Below are 17,402 nucleotides of genomic sequence, written 5' to 3'. Positions count from 1 at the left end.
TCTCTCTCTGTCTCTCTCTCCTCTCTTTCTCCCTCTCCCCCCCCCCCACTTTAGAAATGTTAGAGACACTGTACTACTGTGGGTAGACCTCATCTCAATTTCCATTTCAGGGTCCTTTTTTCTGTAGGTCACAAAGTTTTATATTGAGATTTTTATCTTGACCTATTCATTTTCCAGAACTGTTTGTTACAGCCATACTTGCCTTTATTTGATTCTCCTCCAAATGCATCCCCACTGGGATTTGCCCAACACCGTTCTTTTACTCACATTTTATTCACAATAGTGGAGGGAGAATGGAACTCTACCATCTCTCCTAAGCCTGTTTGAATGTTTTCCAACCTTCAAAAACCTGCTCAAATCCCTTCTCTTCAGTGATGACCTCTTAGCCTAGTCACTCCTCCAAACTCCAATAGTAATTAATCACAAACTGTTTTGTGGTAGCTCTTCTGACATTGTATTGAAATATTATTTATTCTTGTCTAACTTTCCTTATTTTTGTGCAATCAAATAGATTATAAGTTCCTTGATTTCAGGCACTATCCATGTTTGTGAATCCTGTACACATAGTAGGGATTCAAGAAATCCTTTCTGGTTGATTCACTGATAATAATGAAAGATAGAGGTACCATTCCCAGGCAGAATGTTTTCCAACAGCCATTCATTATATTCTTTTTCTGTAACAAAAAACTGATTTTTGGGTGGTAAATATTTCTCTCTTGTCTCTTCACTATTTCTGAGGTGATTGCTGAGTTTCAAGTATTTGTGCAATTAATTGACATAGAATTATTGAGTCACTCTTTCTCTCAAGACCTCATATCTAGGCCAAAGAAGTTCTCCTTTAGGAGGAACCATAAAACAAAAAAGAAGAGTGAAGATGAGAGGTCAAAGGAAGACATATGGGAGGTAAAGTCAGAGGATCAGTTTTGCCTCCTACCTACTATGAGGCATAGAGTCAGTTAATTTATCTTACCACCTGGTCCCAGTTTCCTTATTTCTACAATGTGCAGATTGATTTAAATGTTTTCCAAGGTAGGGCTTCTTAATTAATTATTTTATTTTGTTCCATTTTGTAGTATTTTATTTTTTTCAAATTACATGTAAAGATAATTTTCAACATTCACTTTTATAAGATTTTGAGTGCCATATTTTTTCTCTCTCCCTCTTTCCCAAGACTACATGCAATCTGATATAGGCTATACATGTACAATCATATTAAATATGTTTTCACATTAATCATGTTGCAAAATAAGAATCAGAATCAAAGGGAAAAACCAGAAGAAAGAAAAAAAATAGTATGGCTCTACCTGCATTCAGACTCGTTCTTTCTCTGGACGTGGATAACATTTTCCATTATGAGTCTTTTTGGAATTGTCTTAGATCATTGTATTGCTAAGAAGAGAAAAGTATCAAAGTTAGTCATTGCATAGCATTGCTATTAGTGTGTACAGTGTTCTTCTGGTTCTACTCCATTCAGTATCAGTTCATATAAGTCTTTGTAGGTTTTTTTTATATCAGCTTGCTCATCCTTTTTTTATAGGACAATAATATTCCATTACATTCATATACCACACCTTGTTCAGCCATTCTCCAATTGACAGGCATCCCCTCAATTTCCAGTTCTTGCCATCACAAAAAGAACTGCCATGAATATTTTTGTACATGTGGGTCCTTTTCATAAAAAAGATCATAGAATTTATGATCTCTGTGGGATACAGACCTAGTAGTAATATTGCTAGATCAAAAGGTATGCATGGCTTTATTGCCATTTACGCATAATTCCAAATTGCTTTCCAGAATGGTTGGATCAATTGACAACTTAACCAAGAATGCATTAGTGTTCCAATTTTTCTACATCTTCTCCAACATTTATCATTTCCCTTTTCTGTCATATTAGCCAATCTGATAGGTATGAGGTGATACCATAGAGTTGTTTTAATTTGCATTTCTCTATCAATCGTGATTTAGAGCATTTTTCATATGACTATAGAGAACTTTAAAAATCATGGGAATGAATGAGCTCATCAAGGGAGAGGTTAAAGGAAGAAGAGGAAAGGATTGAATACAGATCCTTGAAGAATATATCAGTTTGGGGGTTAGTAGAAAGAAATGGAGCCAACAAAGGATATAGAGAAGGATAATTTAGAGTGGGAAGAGGAGAACCAGAAAAGTAGAGTTTCACCAAAGTCAAAGGACAATATTCCACAGTGGTTGATGTAGAGAGATCAAGATAGACGAGTAATGAATGTGATTTAACAACAGTAACTTTTGAGAGAGAAGCTTTAGTTAAATGATATGGAGAGAAACTATGCTGCAGGAGTTTGAATAGTGAATGGGCCATGAGGAAGAGTAAACAAGTATATAGACTACTCTTTATAGAACTTTGGCAGGAAGGGAGAGGAGCCAAAGGATGTTACTTTCAGGAAATATTGTAGTTTGGGGATAAGCCATGAGTTGAAAGGGAAAAAATGAAGAAGCAAGAGGAAGGGTGGGAATGATTAGTTGAGCAAGGTCTTGGGCCAAGGATAAAAATTGAGGGTTTATCTTTGTTGATACACATATTTCTCTGTCATGGGGCACAAATTTGAACTGTGGAAGAGAATAACTGAGGGAACTCTTATGTGATACCCTCATTTCTTCAGTAAAGTCAGATGTGAGGTCATCTCCTAAGATTAGAGAGTGAAGAAAGAGTCAGAGATTGGGAATTAAAAGTGGAGGAGGGAATTGAGGAGAGTTGCTTCTGGGAATTTGTTCATAACAAATGAATAAAAGGCCTACTGAGCAGCACTGAAGGCACAGCTAATATTAAATGCTAGTGTACAATATGTCAAGGAGTGAGCTGAGTCAGAATATCTGTAACCCCTAACTCTTCATTCCTTTTGCAAATACTAAAGTATGTATACAAGAGTTTTGAAGAATTTTAGAAGTAATATCTTTCAAAGAAAATATAGACGTATTCTATAAAATTGAACATATGCCTCCCCCCAATTTTTAATCTTGCAATCTTACATTGGAAATGGACCATTTAAAGGTTCTGATCATTCTAATTAATTTTCTGACTGTAAAAATGGTAGAAGAATATAGCAAGTACTGAAGCAGTTTTCTATTAATAGATTCAGTAATGCCCAGGGCAAAGAATAAACGGTGACCCCTTACCAGTTGGAATTGTAGGCCTTCAAATGAGCTGTCATAGAGTAATAATTTCAGACTTAGGTAAATAGTAACAGGTATGAAGAGGAGAGTGACAGTTGGTTTATATTCCAGCAATTCAGAAATTGCTGGAGTAAGACATGAGATAGAAATGAATTAATTCTTCAATATAGTCCAGGGAAGAAATGCAAATATGTTGCCACAGAGGCCCCTACACTGTGGATACTAATAATTCCTAAAGGATATTTAAAGACTACCTATACCTCCAGGGGAGCAGGAGTTGGGATTACTGTTAGGAAATGTACCCTCCAGTGACTATGGGAATAGACATGCATAAAGAATAATGGGCAAGGGAATGCAAATATTTTCCTGGGTGTGCCAGCACACCCTACCCATTCTCCCTGCTATGGATTCTTAATCTGAAGTCCATGAGCTTTGTGTCATTTGTTTGTAGTTTATTTTGGACAATAAAAAAGCATTATTCTGAGTGTGGATCCATAGACTTCACTGGACTGCCAAGGGGGGGGGGCAGGGTACATGATTCAAAATGGTCATGCTATTAATTCCTATGAGGATGTTTTGGGAGCAACACAGATACTGTCAGACTTGGATGATGTGTTGATGCATTTACTTAACAGATTTTTTCCCCTCTTTTTTATGCTTTGTTATAAAGGATAGCTCTCTGGATAGGAGATGATATATTTTTTTATTGAGGGGGAGGAGCTAGAAAAGAGAGAAAATAAATATTCATTAAATCAAATAAATAAAATTTAAGAAATACAATTGATGTAAATACTAAACCCATCGACAAATTTTTAGGGTACCCTAACATTAGTGAAGCCCCAAACTTTCAATCAGTCCTCACTGCCTTAGCTAAACAATACTAGCTCACATCAAACAATTCTGGAATGACTGCATTAAAATCATTCTGTTGGATTAAAGGTATTCACAACAATTAAGAACTATTCAAAGGGGTGAGTGGAACAAAGGAACCTAGTTCTGCAGAAGACAAGAAAGAAATAAAGGATACTAGAGATGTATTGTTGCCAAGCAGGGGTGAGATGCACTGCCCTCTTATTCTACATTTTGTATTTAAAGATGAATTTGCCACCTGTTTTAATGTAAACAAATAATTATGTTTCTTTATAAAATACACTTGTTTTGTATGTGATTTGAAGACCCTGTTTTATCCTTTTTTTTTTTGGTACTAATCAAGAGAAGTTTAAAATATGTCTCTCACACCGGTGTGAGATGCTGTTCATATCACCATTTTAGCCTTGAGAAAAATAATAGTCTGAAAGATTACATGAGTTTTGCAGGGTCATCCAGCTCTTGAGGATGTCTGAGGTAAGATCTGAACCCTGACTTGACTGACCTCTAGTCCTTTGATCTATCAGCTATACTACCCTGCTTCTCCGGCATAATATTTCTAAAACATTACTCATGGGATGATATGAGTGAACCTAGTATTTATCTAGAAAGCCACTTACTTATCCTTACCTTTTGTTTCTTGTATTTGGCAGTGCCCGGTTTATGGCAAAAAAGGTTCTTCACCAATCTCTTTGTTGTTGTTTTTTCTTTTTCATCAACTTCTTATTTAAAAAAAACTCAAACCATGTCAAAGGCCTTTTGAAAGTCTAAGCAAATCATGTCTCTTGATTTTACCCTTGTCCTAACCCCCCTCCCCCTTTTCTTTACCCCTTCAAAGAACTTTAAGAGATTAGTCAGGCATTTTGTTTGTTTTGATTCTGATTTATGAACTATTCATTGGCTAGCCAGGTGCTGGCCATATTCCACTACTCACAATCCGTCACCAAGAGTAATGGCCTCCTTCAAAAAGGTGAAGCATGACAATTTTTTCTGCATGTGTCAGATAAACAGATTGTGAGGCTGCTTACTGGCAGCAATCTATCTTAAGTGGGCTGAAGAGCACATTAACCTTTTGGCAGACCCCATTTTCACTTTGGGTATTTACTTTTATGGTTTTCATTTCTCTTAATAAAAGGCAGACCTCACCAATAACACAACCTCCAATCACAGGTGAGCAGAGAGCTTAACGTTCTAGGATGTGGGTGGGCTATAGGTGTTGGAAACAGTTCAACTTTTAAACCTTGTAGTATTTGGAATTCATGTCTTTAGAAATTGATTGACTAAAAACAACAGCAGTGAAAGCAAACCTGGTTAGTCCCAATCAAAGTCAGAGTAGGCCTTCTTTCTGATACTATACTAGAAGAAATGTGTTCAGTTCCCAGGGACAGGGTTTTTAGGTTTGGGTTTGTTTTTTTTTGTTGTTGTTGTTCCGCCTTTTATTTTCTTACTCAACCTTGCTATGGTTTATTTCAAATATGAAAATAAGTGTCTGCATATACCTCCAGGGTCTGATTAAAAATCAAATAGGAAGACTAAATTAGGTTTAATATATTATCCTCTCTCTATTCTTTTTTGTATTTTGGTTTCTGTGATTTCTGTGCCTATATAGAGTTCTTTGTCCAAACAAACAGTGGTTGTCTTACTCTAGCACTGTTCCTAATGAAAGTCATATTTGACTTCATATGGCTCTTAGACCATAGAATTTAAAACTGTAAGAAGCCATAAAATAAGGGTTCTGGATTATATGAACTTTTAAAAATATTTTTGATAACTGTTTCAAATTCAATCAAATTATCCTGTGTAATAAATTTAATTTATTCAAACTTTATCCTGAGGAGAGGGTCCATAGACTTTAGCAGACTCTCAGAAGATTAGCTAACCTCTCCTTTAGAGGTTATCTAATCCCCCTTGTGCAATTTAAGAAACAGAAGCCTAGAGTTGAAATGACTTACCCATGGTCATACAGATAAGTAACAGAGTCAGGATGTGAATCTAGGAAATGTCTATAGATCCTATGTTCTTTATACCAAACTGTGTTAACTTAATTTAGGTTATTAATCCATTGACTTTCTGAGCCTTTACAAAAGAACGTGATGATTATTAGGTAGCAATACTAGCTCATGCTAAACATATTATGATAAACTAAACTAACTTTTAAGTAGAGTTGTTGGGTCCAAAAAATAGGGGAATGCTGCAGATACAATTTACCTTGATTTCAGCAGAGCTTTTAACAAATTTTTATTATGATTAGTGGGAAATATTAGATCTGGATTTGTAGCTACTTTAAACAACCTTATCCCAGGAGTGTAATTTAATGGATTACTTTCATCCTCTAGTGAGTTCTAGTAAAGGGCATCTGTTCTTGGCCCTGTTCAACAATCTTATCAATAAATTGAGATGAAGAAATGCAAGTTACATTTACATTTGTAGAAACCACAAAATTGAAAAGGATAATTGAAATAGTAGGTGGCTGAATTAAGACTGTATAAGAATTCAGTTAGCTAGAATGATAGACCCAAACCACAAAAAAACAAAATTTAACTGAGAAGTTCTTACTTTGGGGTTGAAAAAGTCAATTGCACAAGTATATTACGAGGAGGGAGATTTACTTTGGAAGCTCCATCTCTCATCTCTGAAAGGTACTGGCTGTCCCTCTTACCTGGAATGCTCTCCCTCTATATCTTAGCCTCTGGTAATTCCTGGTTCACATCAAGAATCCACACAAGCATCACCTTTTGCAGGTGGGGGTCTTTCCAGATTCTTTTAGCAGTTAGTACCTTCCTATCCAAGGTTACCTTGTACCTACTTTATATATGTCCTATATGTCTTTTTTTTTAAATCTTTTATTTTTACATTACAAATATTTACCAGTTTCTCCTACCCTAAGCACACCTGTGACCTCATCTGAACATACATGAGTAGCTCCCCCACCTTGCTTCAAAAAAAAAAAAATAGAAATCTATTTTTCCTCCCTCCCACTTCCAGCCTCTATTTGATTGAAAAAAGAAAAAAACAAAAGTAGTTAGAGGAAATGTATAGTATAAGAAAAACAGATTCCTTTTAATGAAAATGAATGTTCAAACAAAATAAATTTCCTCATTGACTTTGTTCAAATACATGTCTCCCTGTGCATAATATTATCTCCTTCATTAGAATGTAAGAATTTTGAGGGTAAATAATTTCACTTTGGTTTTCATATCTTTTCAGTACTCAGCACAGTGCCTGGCACTTAGTAAAAATACTTGTTGATTGGTTTATTCCCTTTTCACCAACAAGGTAGGAATAGGCATGATGTACGGGAGTGAGCAGGTTCCATGGATCACCATAAGGAACATTTTTGGTAATAATTTAATGCTATTCAACAACAGTTTAATTCAGCAGTCATTTCTTAAATACTATTTATTATATAAAAAAGTTTGTGATAGTCCCTGATAGAGAATGAATGGATGACTAAATAAGTGTCTAGCATACCATTACTTCATAGAGGCTTATTGACTAAATGAATGAATGAGAGGAAGGGAGAGAAAGAGAGAGAGAGAGAGAGAGAGAGAGAGAGAGAGAGAGAGAGAGAGAGAGAGAGAGAGAGAGAGAGACAGAGAGAGAGAGAGAGACAAAGAGACAGAGAGAGACAGAGACAGAGAGACAAAGAGAGAGACAGAGACAGAGAGAGAGAGAGAGAGAGAGTGTCAAAACTTCACAATTACTATATACAAAACATAAAGATGGAATGACCCAATGATCCTTAGGATGCAGCGACAAAATAGATGGTACTGTGTCTTCTTTAACATAATTTTCATTGACACTGATGTTGCAAGAACAGCCAAAGAGTTGTTGAGGAACCAGAGGTTACAGCACTTGCCAAGGCAGTAGACAGGTTGCTTTTTCATGAGAATTGTTCTACCAGACACTAACTACAGTGTCTGGGTTGGTAGAAGGATTGGGGCAGGAGGCATTTTAGGGAATGCACAGCCCTTGGACTCTGGATTCTAAGCTGTCACCACTGATTTATCCTTGAGTGGTCAAGATGTAATATGCTGGGTTGTCTCTCCTCTAACATAACTAAAAACAACAACAATATAAATAAAATTTTAAAAAATGTAAAACTGAGCAAAAAGAAAAGAAAATAAATGATTTTGGGCAGCCAGGTAGCACAGTGAGTAAGAGCACTGGCCCCAGTGTCAGGACGACCTGGGGATCGAATCTGGGCTCAGACACAGCACCCACCCAGAAACACCTGACTGTGTAATCTTGAGGAAGTTACTTAACCCCAATTGCTTAAAAAAGAAAAAAAGTAAAATTGAAGAGATAAGACATGCTAAGCAGATTATCAAAGAAGCCATTATTATATTTCAGCTAAAACTAAATCCTTTAGTATTTTTGAGGAATCTTTGTAATGCTCATAAAGCAGTATAAGAATTGTTATCAGGCACTGAAAATACATGCTAGTCTAAAATTTTTATCTTTACATTTTAGGAAGAAAGGAAGAAATAGGCCTGCATACTCAGTGTACACAGTATCTCACTTTATTTTACTGCAAGTATATATCTTCCCTTTGGTTAAAAGGAATCCAAATACATGTGTGTGTGTATGTATTTAAGATAAAATGAGAGGGCCATATGGTACAGTTCAGTGTTTCTCAGTAGCACAGAAACATGAATTCTCCCCCATCCCTTTATTTTTTGCTAAAAAAGAGAAAAAACATTAGAGACAAAATTTTTTTAATAATCTATTGATATCTCCCCTTGCCACCATCTCTACCCCTGGTCTTTTAGAACTACTAGTACTACCAGCCTTCTTGCTTGATCTTAACTCATTAGGAAAGCAAAAGGCAGTAATCTGCTCCTCACTTAAATATCTTCAATTCACTAAGCATTTAGCAAGCTCCTCTCCTACTTTGTGCCAGGAACTGTACTAGGGGAGGTGTAGAAGATAGCTCCTGACTTCAGGGAGCTTACAATCTAATGGGAAAAGACTATAATATATAAAATGATGCTGAAAGGGAAATTATGGGGCAGTGAAGAAGGTATGAAGTTCAGTGAAGTAGGAACCAAGTGGAACTACTGATGGAAAACTGAGAGATACCTGAAAAGTTCTGAGCTTTTTGTAAAGGAAGGATTTGCTCTAAGGCAACTGATAATAGTTGAGAAGGTGTTGCTGGTAAAGGATTAGTATAAAGCAATATTATTTCACAATGTTTCTTGGTTAATCGTATAGGTTCAAGGATGAAAAGCTATTAGTAGATTTATTCATGGCATATATGACCTCTGCTCTCAGACTAAATGACCATTTTCTTTTAATTATTGAATTTGATGGTTTTTATTTTAATACTTAAATTTAGACTTGAATTAATTTTTTTTAAATTACTCAACTGCCCTTCATCAAAGAGCTAACATGAAACAAGTTTTATTATTAAAATAGATAAAAATGAATCTGTGAAAAGTTCCATTTTCTTCTAACTTTATTATAGGACATATGATATTAAAAAATCTTATAATCACTTTAAATTTTAAATAATCAAATTAAGTAATGTTCCTCAGCTTGCATAAATATACATCTATGGAATTATTCAGATGGAACACCTCAGCAAGAAATCACTCATAATCTCCAGAATTCACTATGTCTAGTAACCCACCATGTCTATGTAAGTGGAAAAACACATAATTCAGAACATCTATTTTTTTCCAGTCATCAAAAAAAACCCAACTAGAATTAGAATAATAAATCTCATTTTGTACCTATTCACCTACATTATTAAGATGTCCTTCCCTACCAGTTCAGTTGAAAACAGGAGATCCATTGGATTTCCATTTCTCCTCATCTTCCTCTCCTATAGATGAACTAATTCCAAATCATTTCCCAACCTTTCTGTATAGATGTCAAAATTTCAGTCCTTTTATCATTTAGTTTGTCTCCTTTGACCTGAAACATCTAGATAGTTTTAGGACAGTCAACTGGATTCTCATTTTTATTAATGTAGACTCACAACCTTGAACTACATGAGAGTAGCCACTTCATTTCTTGACCAAAATCTGTAGTGACAGACAGGAAGCCCATCAGAATATGAATGGGAGACAGGTTATCATTTGAGGTATAAATTTTTCTTGATGCCAGATGTGTGTACTTATCTATGGTAGTCAGCTGTAAGTAGAGATCTGTGTGGCTGTTTTATTTATTTTTTAATTGTACTACTTTGCTCAAATGTGCTTTAAAATATTAAAGGAAATTGACTCAGAGGTCTCACTACTGGGACTATTCCTCAAATAAGTTATACAGCAAGAAAAGAACCATATAAATATTCATATGAGCATCATTTGTGGTAGCCAAAAAGTTGGGGGGAAAACCATAAGCTTGATGATGGAAAAATGGCTGAATAAACTATGCTACATGAAAGTAAAGAGTTTTGTTGTACTATGAGCAATGCTGAGTAATAACACTACAAACTATACTAAATGTAAGTAAATATTATTTGTGTGTGTGTGTGTGTGTGTGTGTGAGTGAGAGAGAGAGAGACAGAGAGAGAGAGACAGAGACAGCATTTCTGTGATAACTTAGCCACCTATTTCTGAGTCTTCTGCTTTCCTCTACTCCTCTGTGGTTCACCATCTTCTCTCATCTTTTCCTGTAGTCTAACAAGAGGGGCTACCACTACTGCTCTCTTGGGCTAATATGTTTTACTGGTCCCTTGATCCCATCCTCTCATGCATTTTTTTTTTCTCATTGCCACAACCCTGGTACAGACCCTTAGACTAGTGAATCCACTTAAAAGATTCATTGGACTCCTGTGGTCCTTCCTGCCATCTCTCCATCCCTTGTTCCACCCTTAGATTATTATTATTTTTTTAAGCCATAGATCTATCCATATCTTTTATCTGTCCAAGAATCTGTGTGGTATAATGGGAAGGGCATTGGATTTGTTGCAGAAGGATCTTTTGAATTTTGGCTTTCCTTCTTACTGCCTGTGTGACCTCAGTCAAATCAATTAAGTTCTCCAGATCTAAATTTCTACATCTTAAAAATGAGGCTGTTGGACTCTATGATTTTTTTAAGAGTTCTTGTCTAATAGAAAATGAATGTGTTCTTTGTGGGCAAGGAACATGTTTTTGCCTTTCTTCACCAGCCACAGGTTGTTACATTTTTATGTCCATGAATTCATAGCACTTAGCACAGTGTGGTATAGTTAATAAATGCTTATTGATTGATTTGTACCATTAGCCCTGTGTATTATTTCCCATCCACTTGGTAAGTCAATGAATTAATCATAATAAGTCACTCAGTAAGCATTTATTAAGCACCTACTGAGTACCAGGCACTGAACTAAGAGCTGGGGATACAAAGCAAGGCAAATGACAGGCCCTGCTCTCAAGGTGTTCACAGTCTGATGGGGTTTACTGTCTAATGGGGAGACAACATGCAAACCACTACTTACAGATACATTGTTCAGTTGTTCTTCCAGTTGTGTCTGACTTTGTGATCCCATTTGGGGTTTTCTCAGCAAAGATACTGGAGTGGTTTTCCATTTCTTTCTCTAGCTTATTTTATTGCCCAGAAAACTGAGGCCCAGAGAGTTAAGTGACTTGCCCAGGGCTATAGAGCTAGCAAGTGTCAGAGGCTGGAAACCAGAGACCAGGTTTCTATGGTAATGACTTTGGTCTCCTTTGGTGTCCTGAGTATGGGGCTGAATGATTGCTGGGAAGGTCGAAAGAGGCTCAGCATTTATGCTTCTTATCAGTAAAGCAGTGTCCTTAAAAAGCCAGAGGCAATGTTTATGTCAGTCCTCTAAGGCTGCAAGGGAAGTGATGGGATATGAGGGAGATGACAGAAGCAATGTCTGTGGCTAAAAGCGGCAGGGGTCAGAATGAGCAGTGACAGGTTAGCTCAAAGGGAAGTGCTGTGAGCTTGCTTCAGGGGTGTGCTGGTAAATGGTTAAAAACTAGTGCTCTGAAAAAAAATGAACTAAGTTTAATCTGCATCATTAAAATTTTCTCCATCTCTTTCTTAAGTCTAAGCAGTCAGTGACACAATCAACCAAACACCAACCTGTAATATTTGCTGATTTCTGAAATCAGCTCACATGTGAAATATTTACTCTGAAAATTTAACAGTTGCTTCTCAGGTTGGCTCCAGCACACCCCTGACTTGCCCCCATTCACCTTTCTCTCTACAGGGCCACTGTAGTGGGAGGTATAGGCTCCTACAACTAACTGGTAAAAATTGCTGATTTCACTTTCTCTAAAACAGCTGGAGTTTTTCTGACCTTAGGTTCTGTCCCAGACAATGGACAAACAATTCATTCTTGATCCTGTTTTCAAATTCTTTTGATCTGGGTAGGACTGCCAGGGCTTACCCTGCATTGGCAGCCTCTGAGAATCCAGGGTATCTGAGGCATCAGATGAAGACTTTAGGGGAGGATTTTAAAATCATTTCTTTAAAATGTTGCTGATGGTGCTCTGACGTGGAAAATGGCAAAGCACTTCAGTTATCTTATAATACTATTGGAAGATGCTTCTAGGAAGAAGATGCTTCCGAATTCTGTCAGAAGGGTCTTTCCTTGATTAAAAGGAAAGTAAGACAGCAGAAAGGCTGACTTGTTTACTGCCTAGTTTCCTATCCCAGGTGTCCCTCTCTCATTTTCTCTTCTAAGTAATCTCTTGCCATACCACAGAAAAAAAAAAAAATGACCCTAATCTAAAAATGAATAGAGCAATATGTGGATGCTCCCAGTGATGTACATAAAATCTGAATTTTTCTATCTCTGTATGCATCAAGGTGTCTTTTATCCATAGGTTTCTTGATTGTAAAAACTAGGATTATTATTGAAGAGGGCAGTAAGCAATTTAGGAAGTGCACTGTCTTCATATGACAGAAACCTTGCAACTAAGCACAGTAATTTATGTTGATAAATTGCAGCTGTCAGAGTGTCCAGATCACTTCTTGGGATGTATTTCCAAGTTTGCATTTCTAGCTTCTGTGGTCTGTCATATAAACTTTTACAAAAAGCAAGGCATTTTTTTGAGGATTGGCATTCCTTAAATTGGTATGGTCTCATCTCAGTTAAATTAAAGAAATCAAGGGTGGTAATAATTATTGAATGTTATTAGTTCTTGGTATTTTTTTTTTCTTTCCATGAGTATCTAAAAATGTAAAGTAGTACTGGAGAAAAGGGGCCATGACCTGGAAGGGTTTAGAATCTTAAGGAAGGAGAAACATTAAAAAAAAAAAAGATGAAAATGAATTTTTAAACATTATTTCACTGAGCTTAGGAAATGAATCAAAAAGTTTCATACATAAACATCAGAGAAATTCAAGAGAGCCTAGTTTATTTAGGAGAGTTGTATTAAGAATGAAAGAAAAAGCAATTTCTATACAGACACAACTCACTCTGATCTCTGCAGAAGGTGGGAAAGGTAGGAAACCTGGGCAGGGAGGGGTGTTAAAAAAAAAAACAACTTTACAAGTTGCTGAGACAAAAAGGATGAAAGGTTAACATAAATCTGCTCAAATTAGACTAGTCTCATGGCAGATTTGACCCATCAGAATGAAGCAATAGATATAATCTGCATTGGAACTCAAAACAACAGAGTTCTAGATCTGTCTGCTGGGATGCTGGAAAAGGTGCCCAGCTGACTTGGATCAACATTTTTTGACGTGAAAAATGCTTGTGGTTTTTATCATTAAAAAAAAAAAACAAACCTGTTGGCCTATTAAAGAAAGAGGAATAACTTTTTTTTAAAAAAATTTAATAACTTTTTCATTTTTTCTTAATTTTCATCAGTTACTGTCTTGGTTTTTATTGAAGAAGGTTGGCTTTTTTTTTTTTTGTTTAAACTTCCCCAGGAAGGCAAAATTGTTCATATAAGCAAGGGTATGCTGGGTATGTTCAACAACACAATACACTTTTAAGTTTAATCTCTAGGAACATTTTCTCCATTACTTTCTTAAACCTAAACAATAAACAGAACAATAAATAGAGTAGTATTTGCCTATTTCCAAGGTGTAAATGGTCATCCTGAAATTTTAACAACTGATTCTAAAGAGCTGGTATGAGCCAGCTCTGGCGCATCTCTGCACATAAATTAATAAATTATTATTTTGTTGAGATAGTTGAAAATTCCAACTCATTTAACTATATTGGAAAATGTAGACTGTATTTTACTTTAATTGAAGATTTTTATTTTTTTGGTACATATAGAAAGGCTCAAATCTTTTAATAAGCATAAAAATTGCACTAAGACCTTTGAGACACTCTTTATAATCACATTTATGCATTAAAACCCACTAAAGTCATGATATAATTTACAATAAAGATTATACGGGATAGTAGAAGTGACAGTGGTTTTTTATGTCAGGAGAGCTGCAGTCAAATTCTGATTCTATCATATGATCCTGGGCAAATAATTTCACCTCTCTGAGGCTCAGTTTCCTCATCAGGAAAATGGGGACGAATGATAACTTGTACTACCTACCTCCCAGGGCTATTGTGAGGATTGAATGAGATAATGTGTATAAAATGCTTTGTTAATGGTAAAGCACTACTCAAATATGAGCAGAAATTTTACCTCATGAAGCATATATTTCCCTACTTATTTGGGCCAATCTCTATCCTGCAATTAATATTTTCTCATTTTGGAGATCACCTACAAGTCATATAAAACAACCATTTCCATTGTAAACTCAGTTTCTTAATGCATGGTATTATTTTTCATGGCCTATGAGCTGAGGCCTTTACCTCATGTCTGCTTTCCTCACACGGGGGAATTAGTTGAGTGTGGACAGTTTTAAAGAAATTCTTTACTGCTTCTTTAAAGGCAATCCAAAGCACAGGCCCTTATTGACAGTGAGTTAGTGTCAGCCTGTTGGAAGTATAGCATATTAGAGGTTGGATCCCTGGGATCTCTATTCTCATTCCCATGATCTTAATGGAGACTCTGATCACCTTCTCCCTGGGATTCTTCCTTAGCCAACCTTATTCTAGTCTCCCCTTCCAAGATGTTCTCTATAACTTTACCAGATCAATCTTTAAACTCGATTCATCCTGCTACTCTCCTTCATAAAATCTCCAAGGTCTGTTTAATGCCTATCAGATCAAGTCTAGACTTCTCATCATGGAATTCAAGGTTTTCTTCATTTGGCGTTTTTCTACTCCCATCAATCTTATTATCTCCTAGAGCAGTTCTACCGTCTAGTAAGTGATGACATTTATTTGAAACTAACAGAACTCTACTTAAAGAGTTGCTTAGTTCCTAAAGCAATTTTGTCTTCTTTAAATACAAAATGCTCTGTTTGGCATTCAAAGTGCTTCGTAACTCAGCCCACTCCTACCTTTCCAGTCTTCTTTCACCTTACTCACAGCCATGGACTCTCTTACCGGCTCTCCATCTCTCAGCTCTAGGTTTGTTTTTTTTCCCTAGCTGTCCCCTATGCCTAGAAAGCTCTCCTTCCTCTGCTCCAAATACTGACCTTTCTGACTTCCTTTTAAGTCTCAAATAAAACCAAACTTTCTACTGGAAGCTTTCCCCAAACCCTATTAAATGTAGTGCCTTCCCAAAACAAGATAATGCATTTCACCAGAAGGTTCATGGTTTATGGAAAAGAGTACTGGATTGAAAGGCAGAAAATCTAGGTTCAAATTCAGACTCTGTTATTTGCTATTTGTATGACCTTGGACAGATCTCAGTCTGCTAATTGCTAAAGGTGAGAAACAGATTTCAGGAGAGGGAAGAAAAAGCAGAGGCAAAAATCTGGCCATGAAGGAACAGGATGCATTGAGGTAGGATGGTGGATAGAGACCTAAGACTTGGAGTCAGGAAGACATGAGTTCAAACTCTGCTTTAGATAATTACTAGCCGTATGAACCTAGACAGGTCACTTAGAGTTCACCAGGACCAACTCCGCCTCTTTAAAAAAAAACAAAAATCATCACAGGATCAAAGATAGGACATTTGACTTGGAAGGTCATCTGACATTTTTCCTGCTTCATCCAGGCCACAGTGAATGTCAAACAATGAGAGATTAAAGAGCCAATGTTCCTATTTTAAGAGAAGCCAATAGAAGTAATCTTTTTTTTTTTAAATAGTTAACTTTTTAAATCTTATTCTCTTTCCAAGTCTTTCGGCTGCACAGGATGTCCTTTGATGCTTTTCTTCTGGACCTGGGGAATACAGTTCTGTCTAAGATGCCTCCACTGAATTACAGCTGTCTCTGGAGATGTCCAAAATAAGCCAGAAATGAGGAAGTCTCTGTTCCTCATTTGGAGCTTAGACCTCCTGCCAGATATCATCACATGGTAAAAAGCCTCCTGGATTTGGAGTCTGAGGACTTTGGTTCAGATCTCAAGCTCTGTTGTTACTCATTAGCTGTTTGTCAGTTAATGTCTCCAGGACTCAGTTTCCTCCTGTGTAAAATGAGGGGGAAAGTAGATCATGTGACTTGAATTTTCACCACATCCCTGATATTGAAAATGGTGACAGGACAGAAGGAGACTGCCATTCATATGGCATTAGCCACGCCTAGGCAGCTATCCTTGGTTTTATTTCTGTGTTTCTTGCTCTGATGAGTGGCCTAATTGGTTGGACAGTGATTAAGTACCTCTGTGGAAATAAAATGCACTCTTGGGGGAAGTGAATTCATTCTTTGAGGGCACTGAGGTGGCATTAAGTAAATTACCCCTCAAGTGTGCTAAATGGCACCCTGGTGCCTTGGAAGAATTTATTCACCACACTGTGGGTGAGTGTTTTACTCCCAGGAATAAGCCCAAGAGCAGAGATCTAGAAGGAAGCCTGCAGGTGGCAATAAGACTCTGGCTGTGATTAGTGTCAGGTTTTTTTCATGTCATTTTGGTAGCTTCATGTCTAAAGAGGTCAGGTGGCTCATTTTCATGGTAAATGATATCAAATTAGGATGCCAGTCCTTCAGCAAAAGGGTAGCTCTTGCATTAAAGCAGCGACAGAAGTAAAATTCCTGCCTTTTTTTCCCCAAAGCCTAAAATTTTTCAGTCATGTTCAACTCTTTGTGACCCCATTTAGGGTTTTCTTGGCAAAGATACTAGAATGGTTTTTGCCATTTCCTTCTCTAGCTTATTTTACAGATGAGGAAACTGGGCAAACAGGATTAAGTGACTTTTTCCAGGGTCACATAGCTAGTGTCTGAGGCTAGATTTGAACTCAGGTCTTCCTGATTCTAGGCCCAGTGGCACTCTAACCACTATTCCACCTAGCTGTGCAGTTCAAAACTACTCATAGGCAAAACTTACTGACCTGACTGACACATAAGGCTGTTTTCAGGCTCACATGAGATTATGTGTATGAGATTGCTTTGAAAACTGTAGAGTGCCATATAAATGTGGTTTGCTATTATTCCTACAACTATTATGATTGTATTACTAATAG

General features: G+C 36.7%; 1 protein-coding gene and 1 long non-coding RNA gene across 8 annotated transcripts in view; one reads left to right on the top strand and one right to left on the bottom strand.

Annotated features, from left to right (window-relative positions):
• The window catches only part of LOC138157004 (uncharacterized), a 127,331-nt gene that overhangs the window by 12,140 nt on the left and 97,789 nt on the right, over positions 1 to 17,402 (bottom strand). For all 4 annotated transcript variants that reach the window (XR_011167274.1, XR_011167264.1, XR_011167271.1 and 1 more), the window contains exon 3: positions 1,305 to 1,389. This is a non-coding gene — a long non-coding RNA (uncharacterized lncRNA). The remainder of the gene's footprint in view (positions 1 to 1,304; positions 1,390 to 17,402) is intronic.
• LOC138156969 (thiamine pyrophosphokinase 1-like) overlaps positions 1 to 17,402 on the top strand; it is a 481,181-nt gene that overhangs the window by 423,634 nt on the left and 40,145 nt on the right. The gene's annotated exons all lie outside the window — the stretch shown is intronic.

The sequence above is a fragment of the Petaurus breviceps genome, unplaced genomic scaffold, assembly GCF_028583685.1.
Source record: "Petaurus breviceps papuanus isolate PSGF00001 unplaced genomic scaffold, PetGlider_PUasm1.0 111, whole genome shotgun sequence".
Taxonomy (NCBI): domain Eukaryota; kingdom Metazoa; phylum Chordata; class Mammalia; order Diprotodontia; family Petauridae; genus Petaurus; species Petaurus breviceps.
This window is presented reverse-complemented; position numbering and strand designations above follow the sequence as displayed.